This window comes from Ochotona curzoniae, unplaced genomic scaffold (genome assembly GCF_017591425.1).
Source record: "Ochotona curzoniae isolate NIBS_2020 unplaced genomic scaffold, NIBS_Ocur_1.0 contig_3819, whole genome shotgun sequence".
Lineage (NCBI taxonomy): Eukaryota > Metazoa > Chordata > Mammalia > Lagomorpha > Ochotonidae > Ochotona > Ochotona curzoniae.
In genome coordinates, this window is record NW_024466004.1 from 57,415,139 (window position 1) to 57,433,568 (window position 18,430).

The 18,430-nt window shown below is 44.1% G+C and overlaps 1 pseudogene; it reads left to right on the forward strand.

Moving 5' to 3' along the window:
* Window positions 1-17,272: 17,272 nt before the first annotated feature.
* On the forward strand, window positions 17,273-17,531 carry LOC121158658 (annotated as a pseudogene).
* The last annotated feature ends 899 nt before the right edge of the window (window positions 17,532-18,430 follow it).

Here is an 18,430-nt window from a genome sequence, read left to right on the forward strand (position 1 = left end):
AATGCAGGCCCCAGCTCTGGTGAGCCCAGGGGTTCCATCCAGATTCATGAGCTGAGCTGCAAGGGGTAGTCCTCAGCAATAGAGCCACTCTGTTTTTTGGCCAACTATGACCCTGAGCTCTGGAGCAATCACAGGTAAGAAACTTGGGAATAGAGGCTTGGAAAAGGAGGAAACGTGTCAGCTTCCACAGATAGCGCATCACATAGAGCAAGTGCTCGCACATGCAGTTCCCTCTCATCTTTGCCTTGCACCTGCTTGGCAGCCATGAGACAGCTCCTGTCCCTAGCAGATCTGCAGATGCCCCTGCAGTGGCATCCCCCAGGCACTGCCCCATGGAAAGCACAAATCCTAAGGTTTCCTCTGGACCCCATTGTGTTCGTGGCTCTATTGCATAGCAGGCTCCCGCTGCCTCAGCTCAGAACTGACCCATATGGCTGCCTCTCATACTTCACGGACTAGGACATGTCTCTAGCCACACTCCTCAGAAAGGAAGTTTGAAGTGTAGGCTCTTGTGGACTCAGGAAAGAAAGAACTGGATAGGGTTAAATAAGAGGAATGCTTATTCCAGGCCCTAATGCTCCAAGAACCCTGTGTCCCCTCACTCGTTCCATATGTGCCATGCCCCTGTGCCTTTGCACACAGTCTGGTGTTCCTCTCTCCTCCCTCTCCTTCCTACCTCTCTTAGCCTTTCTTCTTCTGCAAAAATACATTTCCTAGGAAACTCGGCTCTGCAGAGTCTTAGTTCCAGAGGCTCTGAAGTCTTCCATAACATTTCCATTCAGTGCCACATTACCCGTGGGACACGGACAACCTGTTGATAGGCTTTGTTTGACATATCCATTCCTTATGTTTTCTTATATCCCAAGATCTGGGTGCAAACCCTGGCATGTAGAATTGCCCAGTATATGCATGTGGGATTAAAATGAACCGGTGGATATGTCCTTGGCTAAGGCAGGCTTGGGTCTTCATGATGGGCCCTTCTTTCCAGAGCCATGAAGGTTGGCACCAGGGATCAGGTCAAGAGTGGACCATCATCAGCTCTTCCAAATCTCCCCAAGTTGTGTCAGATGGGCCTGTCTACTCCTTGGACCCAGCATGCTCTGCTAGGAACACACAAGAGAAGAAATCTTTGGAGTCCTAAGAATCTTCCTACTTGCTCTTGGTGCCAGGTCCAGAGTTGACAGAAAGAGGGAGCTGCTAATAGGAGGAGAAAGAGCTTGGGAGGAAGAAAGAGAAGGTACAGAGTGGTTAGTCCCTCTTGGCATTATCACCTAGCATGTGTACGTATGTACATATGTGTGTTTGTTTGTTTATTTATTTATTTTTATTGGAAGGGCAGATTTGCAGAAAGAAGAGACAGAGAAAGATCTTTCATCTGCTGGTTCACTCCCCAAGTGGCTGCAATGGCCGGACCTGAGCTGATGCAAAGCCAGGAGCCAGGAGCTTCTTCTGGGTCTCCCACATGGGAACAGGGTTCCAAACACTTGGACCATCCCCCACTGGTTTCCCAGGCCACAAAAGGGGCTGGATGGGAAGTGGAGCAGCCAGGACACGAAGCAGTGCCCATAGGGGATGTCACGTTTGGAAGTGTAGGATTAGCCAGTTGAGTCATTGTACCAGCCCCAAAGATCACCTGTGTTAGCACTAACCTCTGTCAAACAAGACCTTAGTAACCTTTCTTCCTGAGACCTTTAGGGACAGAGGGCCTATACCAATTCTGCTTCTTCTCATTGGCCTCCCAACTGCTCCTACTAAGGCAGAGTGCTTCAATTGGCCCTTACTTCTCACTAAACACGCCTGAACTCAATCACTCCTATTCGTTAAATACAGTCTCCAATCAGCCTGGCTTCTTCTTCCTTGTTTTTGAAAACTAGTTTTGTGATTAAGTCTGCAGCCTTCCCTGTAGACACTGCCTGTGCTGAGGGCCGGGCTAGCTCAGTGCCCTTGCCGAGCTCCTATGGCAGCCATTGGTGTTTACTTCTTCCTATCATCTTTTCAGTAATTTGTGCACCTAAGCTATTTCCCCCTCACATTGCCATTCTCTGCCGTCACAATCCATTGGGTTCTTCTCATTCCACGTACTTCAAAGCTCAGAATGCGGTGGTAGGGCATCTGTGTTCTCCCTGGTGAATGATGCCGTCCAGGTTAGTATCCACAGTAGATTTAAATAGCACAATATTTACTTCTGCTTCTTGCTCATTAATAAAGATCTCACAGCAGAGCACAGCTACCTCATAGCCCTCCTGAGCCACAGCCAGGTGTAGGACTACGAGAAGTCATTTGATTGTTGGTGTGTTAATTGACATAATGATGTGCTCATAATCATTTCCCCAAAGGCTCAGCAGCATTCTCAGAAGCAGTTGTCAGACAATCATTAGAGTTACTATCAAAGTGACATTTTAAATCAATTAAGCATTTATGAGCTAAAAAAAATTCTGTGCGCATGCCTGCTTATTGATACAGAGTCCCTCAAACTGAAGAACAGGAAAATGACAAAGTAAAAGGCACAGAGCAACAGAAGTAGAAGGAAAAAGAAGAGGGACTTGGCCAGTGATGCAGTGTAACAAGCTAAATGTCCACCTGCAGTGCTGGCATCCTATACGGGCAGCAGTTCAAGTACCGCTTCTGATCCAGCTCCTTGCCAAAGCAGCAGCAGATGGCTCAAACGCTTTGACCTTTGCAAACATGTGGGAGATATGGAAGAAGCTTGGAGCTCCTGATTTCAGCTTTTGCAAAATCCTGGCTATTGTGGCCATTTAGGGACACCTTTAGGGGAATCACCAATAGTACCTCAAGGTATTGTGCCCAAAGCACTAACACTGACCCTAATCCGAGGAGACTACCTTCATGGCATAGAATTTAGGATCCTTTTTTTTCTTACCTTCCATGACCTCTTAGTTGTCCAATCCTGCAACAGGGCTTAGGGGACCTCATCCTCCTCTACTTTTCCTCTGACCTTAGTGACTGCTGCTCCACAGTGTTGTCTGCTGCATCCTCTTCCTCAAACTCCATTTCTAAAGATGAGGGAGACCCAGGACCCACCATTGTTCCCTCTCCTCACGTGACCTTACTTGCTCCCCATGGCTGCCAATCCCTTCCTAGGCTGGCAGTCTCCCCATTTCCATCTGTAGCTCTGATCTGCTCCAGAATGTTACACTGTAGAAATAATAGTCTAGGTACTATCTCTCTTTAGACAGCTAAGAGATAGTGCCAACCCAGAATGTTTTAGGTGGAACTCTTGATTCCCCCAAATCTGCTTCTCACCTAAGTTTCTTCATTTCATTCAGACACCTGTTCAAGCCAAAAGCTTTGACCTCTAACCCATGATTCCCACCCCACTTCCATCCCAGCCTGTCCATCAGCAAGGCTCATCGATGGGATTTGCAAAACAGAACCAGAACCTGTCAACCTCTGCCCTCTCCTCACCCCCCAGCACCAACCTGAACCAGGGCAGCAATTCCCCAATTTTTTGTTTGTATCTAATTTAGAGTCCTTTGAGGAACCATGGAACTCTTCACTTGATCTTAGCCAAAAGGCCGAGAAGCAATGGAACCATGGAATTTTTTAAAAAAACATAGATATGAATCAAATCACAACATCCCGCTCCTATTAACAAATACTTCCATAAAGCCCCACCTCAGAATGAAATCGCAACTCATGCTGTAGATTGCGAAATGTTGTAGAAGTTGGCCCTACCTCCCTCTCTCCTTCCCCTGCCATGTCTCACCTCTCTCAGTCACGTCACTCTTCTTTCCTTACTCAGACACCCCACATTAATTAAGAGAGTCTCAAAGATGGGTCTTTGCACTCCATATTCCTTCTGCCATTGATCTCCCCTTCACTCTTATTTTTGCATGCTGGAGGCCTCTTGGCATTCAGATCTCAGATTCCCAAGATGCCTTCCCTAGAGCTCCCTCCCACACAAGGCATATGCCAGCCCTCCTTTTCACACTCCCCTGTCAATTCACCTGAATATTGTGTCTCCTCATTTATTATTTTCTTCACACATTTACATAAGTTAAAATGACACACATGAAATGGCTGTAAATTAATCTCATCTTCATTTGAAACATCCCAGCTCTACACAACTATTGAAGAAATGAATCAATGTCATTCATTGAATGTCAGCAAAGGAGGCCTGGTTATCCTTTGTCATAAAGAAGAAAAATGTTGTCCAGTTGGACCAGATGATTTGCCCAAGGTCACACTGCCAGATTGGAGCAGGTCAAGTCTTCTAAGACTAACTCCAGGACCCCTTCCCCTTAATTTCAAGGCTTTTTCTACACAGAGAGAATTCTACCTGGGACAGATGTCTTTAGCTTCCCATAAGAAACAAAAGGTCCTGTAGACTCATGCAAAATAGAAAATGGGTGTTGGCCCATGCATGAGTCTCATGCAAGGAGACACAATTTCTCCTGAGTCCTACAGCTTGGTGGCTCACGCTAACAAATTTCTGCTGATCACATGTGATGTGGCCTCCAGGCCTTAAACAGCAGAACACATCCATGTGAACCTGGAGCTGTGGGGGGCTGTGAATGAGTCTGTACACATCGTCCCTTACCTTCTGGTCTTTTGTGCTTGGACTGAGTCCACTCTCAGGGTAAGTCACAGCCACAGGGATGCCGTCCCTGAACCAGCACCTCCTTCAACAAGCATTGTACCCCTAGAAAACCAACTGAGAGGAGAGCATCACAGGGCAGGGTCTGCAGGTGCCCCTGCAATCACGAAAGGATTACTGATTTGTATTCTAGTCTGTCTCTGGTAGGTGACCAGCTGGCCACTCTTCCTCCTGTTGAAGCAGTGTAAGTCCATGCATCAGCAGTGACAGCATTCACTCAGGCTTGTGGGTTTCAGATGATGTGTAAGAAATTGTTCCTATAGCAACAGGAGGATGGCGGTTCAAGTTGGCTACTCACGCTGGATGGCAAAAGGCAGCGGCTTGCCCTTGCTTCTCAGACATGAAGCTCCCCTCAAAAGGGAAAAACGATTATGTAGCCTCAGGACTATGTGTCCAAGCTCCTGCCAGGTGTCCAAAGAGTAGAGGCACAAAGCCTGTTGACTTTGAGTCTCTTCCTATGGGTTTTCTGGACAGATCTGCTTCGTTTGCCAGTTAATTGCAAGTGTGAGTACCTGGACTGGGTGTCTCAGCTGCCACAGCCATGACTTTTCAAGCTTGGGCCCTGGAGGACTGTCACTGAGAGCTGTGAAGATTAACATGTTGCTGTGTGGGGGACAGGGGAAGTCACCAGGAGGTTTGACCAGCTGTGTGACAGCACACAAATAAATCCCTTAATCTCCCTGAGTTTTAGCATTCTCTTTTCTAAAATAGGATTTATAGACATTATGGAGCTATTATAAATACTTACTGCACCCAAGGTAGAGAAATACCTCACAGCATTCCCTCCTGCACTGGCACTCCATAGACGCTAGCTTCCTGCCCCACAGTCCCTGCTCCTGTGGTATCTGCAGGTCTCTGAGGGGTCACCGCATGTTTTGCTGCCAGGAATAGTGAAGAGGTTGGGGTGTGCATAGAGGCCAAGGTGGGTAATTGATTTGACATTTTGCTTCCTAATTCTGTGTCTAACCTGTCCTCCTTTGATCACAGACTTGAGAAAGCTGTTTACTTTTTTTTTAAACATTACTTAATCCAGAACATGTTCTTTCCTAAATCATTAACAGTGAAATGATGGCACATAGCTTACTTGCTCCTCTTTTTCCAGGGACTTCCAGCTCCCAAATAAGAGGCTAAAAAATAGAATATCCAGAAGAAGAAGAAATTGTCCAGACAACCCAGACTAAAACCAGTACATCTATCCATGTGGAACTTCTTCCTGCAAGCCATGTATTTTTAATGTTAGAAAGTGGGGATATGGGAAGCAATGGAAGGTGAAGGTCGCCACTTAGGAAGGCCCTGTTTTGACAGAAGAGCCAGACACCCCACAGAAGTTTGTAGAATCCCTGGCCATTGCCTGGTCAATGCTTTTGCAGAGATGATGGACACAGGGAAGCAGAAAACCCAGGTAGAAAGGTCTAGAACCTGGAGGGAGAAACAAACATGGCTTGTTGCCTAGCAACCACCCCTGGACTTCTGCAGGTTCGGTCAGTGATGACAACAGAAACATGAGGCCCTGGGCACTGCTGGCACTGACTCAGCTCCCTCTGTCCAGCACAGACCTACTTGACTGTGCAGCAAGATTCTCCAGGTACAGAGCTGGAGTAGAAGAGAGCCATCTGTGTCTTCACCAGCTCAGAGGTCAGGCTGCTAAGATGCAGAAACTGCCTGCTCCCTGCAGGAGTGGAAAGAACTTTGGTCTGCCCTGGGATGCAGCTTTCTGGACTGTGGGTCTCCAGCCCCGGACCTACTGAATCTGTCTGCAGCATGACTGTCAGACACTGAGTTTGGTGGAAGATGGCGATGCAGCTGGAGGCCAAGGGTCTAGCACCTGCAGTCTTCTTGCCAGGGACAAGAGGGGCCCTGGAGCCCCCATCCCAGGGCTTGGTTCACAACTGCTTCAGCCCCAGAAATGCCAGGTTGTTGTGCCAGTTCTCTAGGCAGGGGCAATTTCAGGGGACACAATGTTCTCACGCTCAGTTATATTTATCATTGTTGGTTGTGACTGTTGTCAATGCTCAGATCGACTTTTTTGTCAATTAATCTCTGTCCTCAAAGATTATCCACCTTAAAAAAGGATAAGATGGCAATATTCAGCCTCCTGTTCTCCATGGCTCCTGCCAGCCACACCATTCCTGAACCCCAGCGTGGTGTACTCACAGGGTAAAAGGAAATCGGCAAAGCACAAAGATGCTGAATCCAGTGTGGATTCTGCACCTAATTCAACTACCATCTAGTTGCACGATCCAGAACACATCACTGAGCTGTCCTAGCGTCTGTGGAACTTTCAAAAATAGAATGTCTGCCTTATTTAAAAATTTTTGAACATTTATTTTGTTGATTTGAAGAGAAAGAGAAAGATAAGAGACAGATTGCCTGCCTGTTGATTTCACTCCCTGAATGTCCACAACAGTCAGGGTTGGGCCAGGCAGAATCCAGGAGTCAGGAACATGAGTGCCAGGGACCCAAGTACTTAAGTTATGAGCTGCTTGCTGCTGCTTGAACCCAGGCATTCCAATATGGGATGCAAGCGTCCCCAAGAGGCATCTTAAATGCACTTCAAATGCCCACCTTCCCTCATTTTATGATGAAGTTGAACAACATGTGCAACATGTGTGATCTCTGTATGCACTGGGCACAGGTTGTTGTGAGTGTGGTATCATTGTTATCACTGCCAGCTCATATATAACAAATAGGTCTTTGTCTAAAGCATGCCTGGGTCCACATTTTGCTTCTGGCCTGGTTGTTAAATGTGTAACCTTAGATGTGTTCTTGAGCCTCTGTTAGCTTCCATTCCCTCCTCTGGAAAGAGGAAATTGCTTCTGGAATAAAGGGGCAGTCACCTCCCCCCAAAGTCACACCCACAAACAATCCAGCAGTGCTGGGGATGCAGGTGCTGGGTCACCTGCCAAGCCCTGCTATTCCCTGAAGTCTAGCTCAATTAGGACCTCTTCCCCAACACTATGCAAGCCCCACAGAAGCAAGAATTGTCTCCACTCCATTTTAATGGCTCGTGTGGAGTTTGGATGGAGCTCAAGCTCTGGCAGAGGCTGGTCAGTGTGTCCAGCACAGCCAAGCACAACAAAGCTGGAGAAATGGGTTTGGACTATTTGCTCATAGCCACTTCCACTCTGGGACAAAGACTCAGAAAAAGCCTCATCACATGGAATGTCACTCTCATGAAAGAGAGACAACACATGATGCTGAATTTCATAAAACTCTTCCTGTTCCCAGAATTGCCAAGGGCTCTTCACAACACTCACTCTTCCATTCACGCATTCTATGAGCACTGCGTGCCAGGTGCTGAGCTGGCACCTGGTGAAGCAGACGCATTCTCTGAGCTTGGTGAGTAGAGTCCAGTGGAAGAGAGAAGTGTTAATGCAGCCTGGCTGGGCTTTAAGCAGGTGTGGGAAGACACACAGACATGCGGGAGAAAATGTCTAGATGCACAAACCCATGACATAGAAAGGCAAAGGGCTGCTGGGAACTCACTTGCACTGGACAGGAGGCAGATGGAAGGGAACAAAATTTGGGTAAGAGTTTTTCTTCTATAAGCTTCCTCAGAAGGAGCAGGTGAGGCAAGTAGGGCGGCTCAGCGTGCACGGTTTGAATAACTTTGGTTTTAGAGGTTGTCTCTAGCTAGTTGGCACCTATTTCTGGGGGGTGCTTAGCATGGAAGAATAGGGGCCCTAGAGTGCTACAGTCCAGGATAGACAGGTTTGGGGGCTCTGCATTAGTTTCCATGGGAGAAATATGCTTACAGGTAGGTGCTCTGTGGACTTAATCTCTGGGAAGTGGCTAACCCTGGGAGGCCAAGAGTCAAAGCATGGTTGTCTCAGCAAGGGTTCCTTCAAAGACATTTTTGGAAAAATCCGGTGACACTTTGGGGGTGCCAGAGAATGTGTAAATGGTGTTCCTGGCCCAGGGTGGAGATTAGAAGCCCCCTGGGAGAGCAGTGGGGGAAATCCAGAATTCATTGCAGGGGCCCAGGGGAGGGGCTTCCTTCTCTGCGCAGGAATCACCTGCCCCACGCATGGTGCCCACTTCAGGACAGGTCCAGCTCCCACAGGACTGGTCTAGGTGGGGGATCTTAGCAAAGTCTCCTGCCCCAAGTACCATCATCAGCCTTGGTTCGCTTTGTGGGCATATAACTTAGCAACCTTGGCCACTCACCGTCATAGCCTGGGTAGGAGCCATCCCCCAGAAAGGATCAATTACCAGGTTGCTTTGTGAGCCCTGTTTGCCTGCAGAACCCTCTCTTCTGATAAAGAGAAAATCCTGAGGGAAAATGGGCAGAGAATACAGAACAGAAACTAGAAAGTGTTAGACTCAGCTCTCAGAATGAAGAGAGACCTCTCAGACTTTGCAAGACTCCTTGGCCCTGCCTACCCAGCATTTGAGGTGTGTCCAGTTTCCAGGAGCCTGTGTGTTCCAGCAGCATGCCCAGCCCATGTGGGGTGCTAGAGATGAGTAAAAACAAGGCCAGACCCAATGACTGGGCCAAAAAGACCTAATGGGGCCTGCAGGATGCAGGATACACGTCTATGACCCGTGAAGGGAGAAGGACCCACGTGAGCTGAGAGGAGTCAGGATGGGCTGCAGTGAGAAAGTGAGGTTGCCACGTTGACAAAGAGGCTGGGGGATGGGGATGTGGTGGGAACAGCTGGACAGAAGCCCAGAGGCAAGAAATCACCTGGCTAGCCCCACGCTGAAGCCATGAAGGGGTAGGGCAAGAAAGAGAGACAGTGGGAGAGAATACTGGGGAAATGATAGGGAGGCGAGGGGATCGGGCCGTCACAGACTTCAGGTACTGTTATTTCAAGAATTTTGAGGGGAAAAATAAAAAGGATTTGTATAATTAGGTTGGCCCTGTAGCGATAGGTCTTTGATAAAACATGGAGGCAAGGAAACCTAAAGAAAGGTGATTTTAAAAATCGACACAAGAGTTGAGGGGGGTGTGGGTTGGACCTAGGTGCTGGCAACAGGACACAGAAGGAAAACACAATATTGGTACCGGAGTATAGTAGGTTAAATCTCTGCCTGTGGTGCCAAATTTCATAGGGGTGCCAGTTCAAGCCCTGGCTGCTCTGCTTCTGATTCAATTCCTTGCTAATGCTTCTGGGAAAGCAGCAAAGGCTGGCCCAGGTCCTTGGGAGCCTATACCCACGTGGGAGACCCAGAGGGAGCTGTTGGTCTGGCTTCAGTTCAACTCATCTCAACTGTCTTGGCCATTTAGAGAATGAACCAGCAGATGGAAGATTGTCTCTCCTTCTCTCTCTGTAAACCTGTATTTCAAATAAAAACAAAGAGAGAGAAAAAAGGCATTGGACAAGTTGTTGACTCTCTCAGTGTCACAACTGTGAAATGGAGATGAAAAATAGTGCTTGCCACATGGAATTGTTGTGATGGCAAATTGAACCAACCAAAGAAACAATGCAGCCTTTATAAGGTCAGGATTGAATGTGTGAAAGTCTCAGCAACTTGCCTCCTAGCACTGTGAACTCAGGCACCTTCTCTCAGTTCTTGTACCCAACCACTAGTCACTGCAGGCCTCATGCCTTCTCACCCAGCACCTTCCTGCAGGCAGTAGTTCAGGGCCCCTTGTGCACCCCTCCCCAGACATTCCACTCCCTCAGGACCCTGCAACTCTGATCTCTACTTCTCTCGACCTGGTGAGATTCCACTTGCCTTCCGCTCTCTCGCACCCAGGATCAAAACACCTGAGTGGAAAGCAGAGCAAGGATGGGCAGTAGTTCACTATTTCGTAGTCCTGTCCAATTTGTCTATTGTTTCTCTCCCATGTGAGAGACTTGGGTTGGGTTCTGTCAGAGCTGGGTGTAAGATTTCTAGACTGAGTGCCTCAGCAGGGAGGTGTTATCAACCCAAAGAAATGATGAGAAAAGGTCATTCAGTTGCCCTTTGTGCAGAATGGCATTGGTCACAAGGTAAGGGCACTAGCTGTGTGATTTTCTTTCTCTTTCATCCCATACTAATTGACTATGACAAACGCAAAAACATTACACCTAAGCATAATAAAACTCTTGAAATCAATAATAAGGAGAAAACTTTAAAAACAGCCATTACAAAAATTCATTATCTATGGGGGAACAATGAATAATAATAATAATTAAAAAAAGCACTGATGGCCAGAAAGATGATGGAAAGTCTGAGTTGGTAGGAAAGTGAGAGCAGAGAAACAGATTTCAACAAAACTGTGCTAAGGGAATGCTTCAGGCCAAAAGGCAACATCAGAATGGGAGATGCGAATGCAGATCTGCAAGGAGACATGAGAATCCAGACATGACAAAGATGTGGGTCAATGCAGAAGACCACCCTGGGTATTTTGTGAAATTCTTTTGAAAGGCAATTGATTACTTAGAGCAAAATTAATCACTGTCCTATGATTGATACTGAATATAAGATATATGATAAAATATTTAGAACAGCAGGAGTAAACTAATATTTTGTTACAAATGTTTTCATTACCAGTGAATTGAACTCTTTACACTATTTGTGACAAGCCACAAATGCATTTTTAAAACCACCAAACAACCATCAAGGAAAAAAATACAAAAGGTTGATGTTCTGGAGCATGTGCTGCTAGCATCCTGTATCAGAGTGTTCGTTCGAGTCCCAGCTGTTCCACTTCCAATCCAGCCTGTTGCTAACGTGCCTGGGAAGGAGAGGGAAGATGGGCCGAGCATCTTAAACACCTGCCATCCATGTAGGAGACCTGTGTGGAGTTCTGGCTTTGGCCTTGCCTAGACCCGACTGTTGGGGCCATTTGAGAAGTAAATCAGGGAATGGAAGTTTTATCTCTATCTATCGATATAATATTTTATATAATATAGTATAATAATATTATATGTCCTATGTTAATAATATAATATACAATGTATAATATTGCATAATATATTGTATGTTGTACTCTAAATGTTATATAAATTTTTATTCCTGATAAAACATATGGCATTATATAGATAATTATAAGTAGCATACCATTTTGCATTATATAGTACATAATGTATAATATAGAATGTATAATATATGCTATAGATATATAGCTATAGATATCCTTCCCTCTGATTTTCAAATTAATCAATCATTTTAAAAAATAATTTTTGAAAAGAATATAAGAAAATATAGTTTAGACACCAATAGACAAAATAAAATGGATTACTAAAAAAAATTCAAGCAACTCAAAAGGAGGCAGAGAAGAACACAAATCAGTGAGGACATGAAATGTTTACAAAGCAAAATATCCCAATTAAGAGTCAGAGATGATCAGAATGGGATAAAAAGCAACCCAAATCCAAAATGCTTGCTGATAATAGAGGTGCACTCCAAATTAAAAAACCCTGATAGGCTGAAAATGAAGTGATATAAAAAGCTATAGGATGCAAATAGTAAGATTAAGAAAGGTGGTGAGGCTCTATTAATACCAACCAGAATATGTCTTAAGGCAGGTGTGCAAAAACAGAAATACTTCATGATGAACAAAACTGTAATTAACCAATAAGACATACTTCTCAATGGGTATGTACCAAATAACACAGCTTAAACTATGTAAAAGGTATCTCCAAATACTCGGAGACCAAGTAAAGACCTCTAAAGAATTTGCTCCTTCCCTCAAGGGAGGAATCACAAGCAAAATTAGAAGCGATTTCAAATCTGATGACAATGAAAACACAACATATCCAAATTTGTGGGATGCAATTAACAGTACTTAAAAATTTATATTGCTAAGAACTTGCACTAAACAAAGTTAAAAATCGATAATCTATAACCTAAGATGCCATTAAAAATTCAGACATGGAAAGGAAAATTAAATCTCAAGTAAGATGTAGATGGAAATAATAGCAAGAGAACAAGCAACTAGAAAACAGACCCATTATTTCAAGAATGTCATTGAAGTGAAAAGATGACTTTCTGCAGTGGACTTCTGATCTGGTGGTTAAGGTGTTGGTTGGGATATCCACAACCCACATCACAGTGGCTGGTTGGATTCCCAGTTCCATTCCTAGTTCCAGCTTCCTGTTAATGGGTACCCCAGGGGTGGAGCTGCACGTGGATGGGGGCAACAAATCATGGCTCAAGTGGTTGGGGCACTAAGACTCTAGTGGAAGAACTGGATTATATTCCCAGCCCCACTGAGACCACCGCAGACTTGGGCAGTGAACCTTTCTCTCTTCAAGCAAGTAACAACACTTCAAGTTAGAAAATTTTAAAAGATCATCCTTTGACAAGTTTAATAAAATAAATAAAATCCCAAAATACTGACAGTGAGGTGAAGTAGAAAAACACAAATTATTTGTATCGGGAATAAGAGAAGATAACACTGAAGACTCTAAATATATTAAGAAGACAATAAGGAAATTTTATGAGCAATTTTAAGTCATTAAATTTGACAGCTTAAATGGAAAATTTCTTTACATAAGATAATTTTTCCAAAATGAAAAAAGAACAAATAGAAAACTCCTACATTAAAGAAATTGATTCACAATGAGAACCATTTCCAAGAAAAAAAAAATTCAGGACCAGTTGATCTCTTTGGCAAGTTCTATAAATATCATGAATATAACACAAAATCCAGCAGAAATGGAAGGAAGCACCTCCCAAATCTGAGACCTCTATAATCCTAATAAACAAAATAAAAATTTTTATGGCTGGCATGGGCGGGCTTGAGGGTATCTGGGGGTGCGGGCTTGCAGGGGAATGTCACCAGTGGGAAGGGGCTTGCACTTAGGTAAAGTGGAATGAGCCAGGGGATTTCCACACATGCTTGATCCTGAGCAGGGTGGCAGGGGAGGGAGGGCAGGGAGACGAGAACCCTAGGTTAGCATGCTGGTGTGGTGTGCTGTGGCTGGGCTGGGGCTTGGGGAACTGTGAATGTACTTGGATTTCAAGTGGAAGGGTAGGGTCCCAGGCTAGCATACATACCAGGAGCTTGGGACCATAGTAGGCAGCCCTAATTCCAGGCTAGCATGCCATCCCACCGGAAGGCTAGGCTTGAGAAGACCAGGCTGGGGACACATGTGCTCCCAGGCATAGGGACTGTGGTTTGCTCAGGGAAGGGGGCATGGGAATGTGTGGAAGGGAGGAGAGCTGAGGGAATAGGTTGCAGTTAAGGAATAACTTCCACCAACAGGGCCACTGTACTTGGCAAGTAAGTGAGAAACTGTAATATTTGCTGGTTCATACAAGAGCAGGGGGTAATGATGGGCTGAGGTAGCCATGACCACGGAAATCCCCAACACTCTTAAGTCCTGGGGTTGGGATCAGGCTGGACTAGTTCAGGCTGCAGCACCTCAAGGTCACCCAAGAATAAGGGCAGGCTGGGCCACAACATCCACCAGTTTATACAAAGGCCAGGAAGGAGGGAGCAGACTATATTGGCTAAGAGCCTAGTACCTGCTGGCACAGGTGACATATGGGTCTGGGAGTGGCCTGGTGGGGGAACTTGGGGAATTCTCCTGGTGGGTCATAGCTCCTGCTGGTAAGCAACAGTGTCTCAGAACTATCAAAACCACTTGAGCAGAACCCTCAGAGATTGCTCCACATCTGGGCCCCTGGGATGATATTAGGTGGCCATTCCCCATCCCCGGGTACTGATGCAGTTAGGATGCTGGGTGGAACTTTCCCCCTTCTTTCCCTCTTCCCTCAGTTACAGGAAGAAAAAAAAAAAAGAAATTTGGAGCAACGGTCTCATCCACTTCCCCCTAAAAAGTTTCGACCCCCCCCGCAAAATTCTTGTAAGGACATAAGAAAATAAGAAAATTACAGATCAGTATTTCTCATGAACAAACTCAAAAATTCATAGGACAAACTATTTAAAATAAATGTACAAACATACAAAAATATTCATTATAACCAAGTGAGGCTTATTAAAATCAAAGTAATCCATCACATTCACAAAATAAAGGAGAAAATTATGACATTGTAATAGATGTGGTAGAATCTCTTGCAAAACAGGACATCCATTCAATGATCAAAAATTTACTGAAATCTGGGGAAATAATGAAACTTCTTTAATTTGGTAAATATGAAAAGATAATAACATGCTGAAATGAAGATGGAGAAATATTGGATATATTCCCATAATCTTGAAGCAAACATAATGGGCACTTTTATTGCAGCAATTCAACATTTCTGCATAGGTCTAATCCAAAATAATAAGAAAAATTGGTTAATTTAGTAGAAATTAAAAAGAAAGAAATAAAATGTCATTCAAAGGCAACACAATTGTGTTTAAAATAATCCTCTAAAAACCTAGGGAAAAAAAACATTAGCACTAATAAAAAGAATGTAGCAAAGCAGCAAAAGGCAAGATCAACAATTCAAAATCCAGTATTCTCTTATATCCCATGCAAAACACGGCAAATTAAAAGTTCGAGCACAATTTAAAATAAAATCAAAAGCCTTAAGATCTTTAGGACTAATTGGAACAAAAAGGCTGCTATTTGAAAACTTTCAAATTTGTAGAAATAATTTAAAGAAGATCTAAATAGAGAAATAGCTAGTTGTGTTTTTATACAGAAAAAATAAATATACATGCCATTCACTAGAATATATACATGTATTTTATATGTAAATTTAGAAGATTTAATATCATGAAAATGTCAGTTCTCTGCAATGGATCAACAGAGTCAGCACAATCTCAGTTTAATTCCCACCAGCTTTTATTGTAAAAAATGGACAGGTTTACTTTAAAAATCTTTGCAGAAAGATAAGAAACTTAAAATAGAATGAGTTGAGAAAAAGAACAAAGTTAAAGTACTTAACAGGCTGCTAACAAGACTTTATGTTAAGACAACAGTAACCAAGACAATGTGGTATTGGCATCAAGACAGGCATATTGATAAATGGAAATGAACAGAGAGTCCAGAAAAAAATACCCACACATTTATATCATATTTAACAAAGACACCGATGTAATCCGCTGGGGGAAGGGAGGACTAGCCCTTGCAATAAATGGAGCTGGAAGAACTCAATATCTATTGGAAGCATAAAAAAAGCTGTAAAACCAAACCTCGATTCCAAATCATATCATCACAAATATTAATTCAAAATAATTTAAGATCTTAAATGTAAAACATATTAAACATTGAGAAAAAAAAACTGTAAGAGGTAAAAGTCTCTAAAAATTTGGGATAGGCTAAAATTTCTTAGGACTCAAAAGGCACTAACCATAAATGATAAAGGGGATAAAATGAACTTCATTAGAATTAATTTCTTTCCTTTAAAAAACAGTTATAGAAAATAAATCACATCACAGATGGGGACAAAAATATTTGTGAAAAAATATGTCTGACAGATCACTTCACTTAGAAAATGCCAAAAAAAATTACCACTCAATATTAAGAAGACAAATGATTCAGTTTAAGAATAAACAAAATATCTGAACTAGCATTGTGGCAAAGCTGCTTAAGCTGCCACTTGCAGTGCTGGTATCCCACTCTGGAGAACTGGTTCCTGACCCAGATGTCCCACCTTTGAATCAACTCCCTGCTGCCTATGCACCTGGCAAGTAATGAAACCTGGGTACGGTACTTGGGTCCCTGCCACCCATGCAGGACACCAGAATGCAGGCACAAGCTCCTGGCTTCAGCTTGTTCCAGCTCCAACTATTGTGGTTATTTAGGGAGTAAAACAGTGGATGAAAGGTCTCTATCTCTCACCAAAAAAAAAAAAAAAAGGCCAGTGAGTGAGAGAATGACTAGATACATTTGAAAAGACATTTCACAAAGGCAAATTCACAAATGGCAAGATAAGAATATTAATAAGATGCTCCACATTACTGACCACATAGAGATTTCACTTTATGCTCATCAGGATGACTGAAATCAGCTAAATGTTAGTGAAGGTGAGGACAAATTGAAGCTCTCATATATTTCTTGTAAAGTTAGACATACATTTATTTACCCCATGATCTGGTCATCCACTCCTAAGAAAAATTAGAAGCATCCAGAAGACCTATACACAATTATTTCCAATAGCTTTATGTATAAATGCCCCCAGACTCTTAATAAACCAAATGTCTATCAACAGATGAATATATAAATGACAATGCAGCCATTTGATTATTCAGCAATAAAAAAGGACTAGATGACTAACTCAAGAGAGAACATGGATAAATCTCAATACCAAGATGGTGAGTGCAAGAAGCCAGACATGTGGGCCCAGCACAATGGTTTAGTTGACTAATCCTTCACTTCCAAGCACCAGGATCCCATATGGGTACCAGTTCATGTACTGCTACTCCAGTTCCAATCCAGCTTTTTGCTTATGGCCTGGAAAGAACAAAGTTTGGCTCAAGTCCTTGGACCCTACACTCACGTGGGAGACCCAGAAGAAGCTCCTGGCTCTGGGATTCAGATTGGCTCAGCTCTGGCCTTTTGAGGGAGGAATGAACCAGTGATTGAAAGATCCTCTCTTTCTCTGTCTCTCCTTCTTCTCTATAAATCTTTCACATAAAATCAATCAATCAAAAATAACTGTAAAGGAAACCTGAAACCAAAGGAAAACAACAAGCAATTCTCTCTAGTTAAAAATAGGAGTGCTTCCTGCAATGTATCAGAAAGCCTGCTGTAGCAGCTTAAAGACAAAGTGGGGGTAATACTAAGATGGAAGGGTGTGCCTTTCCTGTGGTGATGACCTCCCCATGTGAACACGCCTCTCACCAAGGATTTCCTCCACCCCTCTCCAAGGAGTAGAAGAGGCAACACAAGCAGATGCATCTGGCACAGAGCCCCAGTACCTGCTTCATGGCTGTGAAAGGCCCAGGCTGCTACAAGATCACCATGGTTTTTAGCCATACACAGTTGTTTTTTGTGTCGGCTGCTCCACTGTCCCCTGCCAGCCCACGAGAAGCAAAGCAAGGCTCACAGAAGGATGCTCTTCCTGAAGGAAGCAGCATTAACAGCACCCTGAATCAAGATAAGTGGGAGACCTTCCCAAGAAACACATTTTGGGTACAAAAAAAAAAAAGAGAGAGAGAGAGACTCAGTCTCTGTCAGTGTCAGGTGCAGAAACACCCCAGTGAACAATGCAGCACTCTGTCTTCAGGGAGAAAACAATTTGCAGAGAAAGGACAGATTTAGTTACACAAAAAATGATGAGCAAGTAGGAAAAATGTAATGAGAGGAGAAGCTCAGGATGCCTGGAGATTAAAAGTGGGGGGTTCATCTATTGAGGACCAAGGAAGGAGGCCCAAAGGTCCAGCACTTGATCTGAGACCCCAGTGGGTGGACACACTAGGGAGGTGGGAAGTTGGAGGAGAGGCTCCAGCTGAGCAGACTCTGGGGAGTGAGGGGCGTGGCCCAGGAGCCCTGAGTGCTGATGGCAGAGCAAAGCTCAAAGCTGTAGCAGCAGATCCCAGTCCTCACAGAGCCTGAAGTTCAACAGGAAGTTTCATGTTAGTTGGAAGTGATTGAAGAGGACAAGCATGATGGCAATGTGGTTAACTTTGTCCTTAAAAAGATCACTTTAGGCATAGTCTTAAATGCATTAGCCAATAGAAAAACAGTCTGAGGCAGAGATGCAAGTCACGGATGCAACCTCAAATGTTCTAGTTGCACATTTATAAAGCATAGAAAGGGGCGACATATGGCATGGGCACTGGTTCAAGACCAGCTCCCAGCTAACGTACCTGAGAAAGCTGCAGAACATTGCCCACATGTTTCAACTCCTTCATCCACATGGGAGACCCAGGCAGAGTCCCAAGCTCCCAGCTTCAGACTAACCAATTTCCAGGCATTGCAGTCATTTGAGAGAGTGAACCAGTGGAAGGATGCTCTCTTTCTGTCTCTTGTCTCTCTA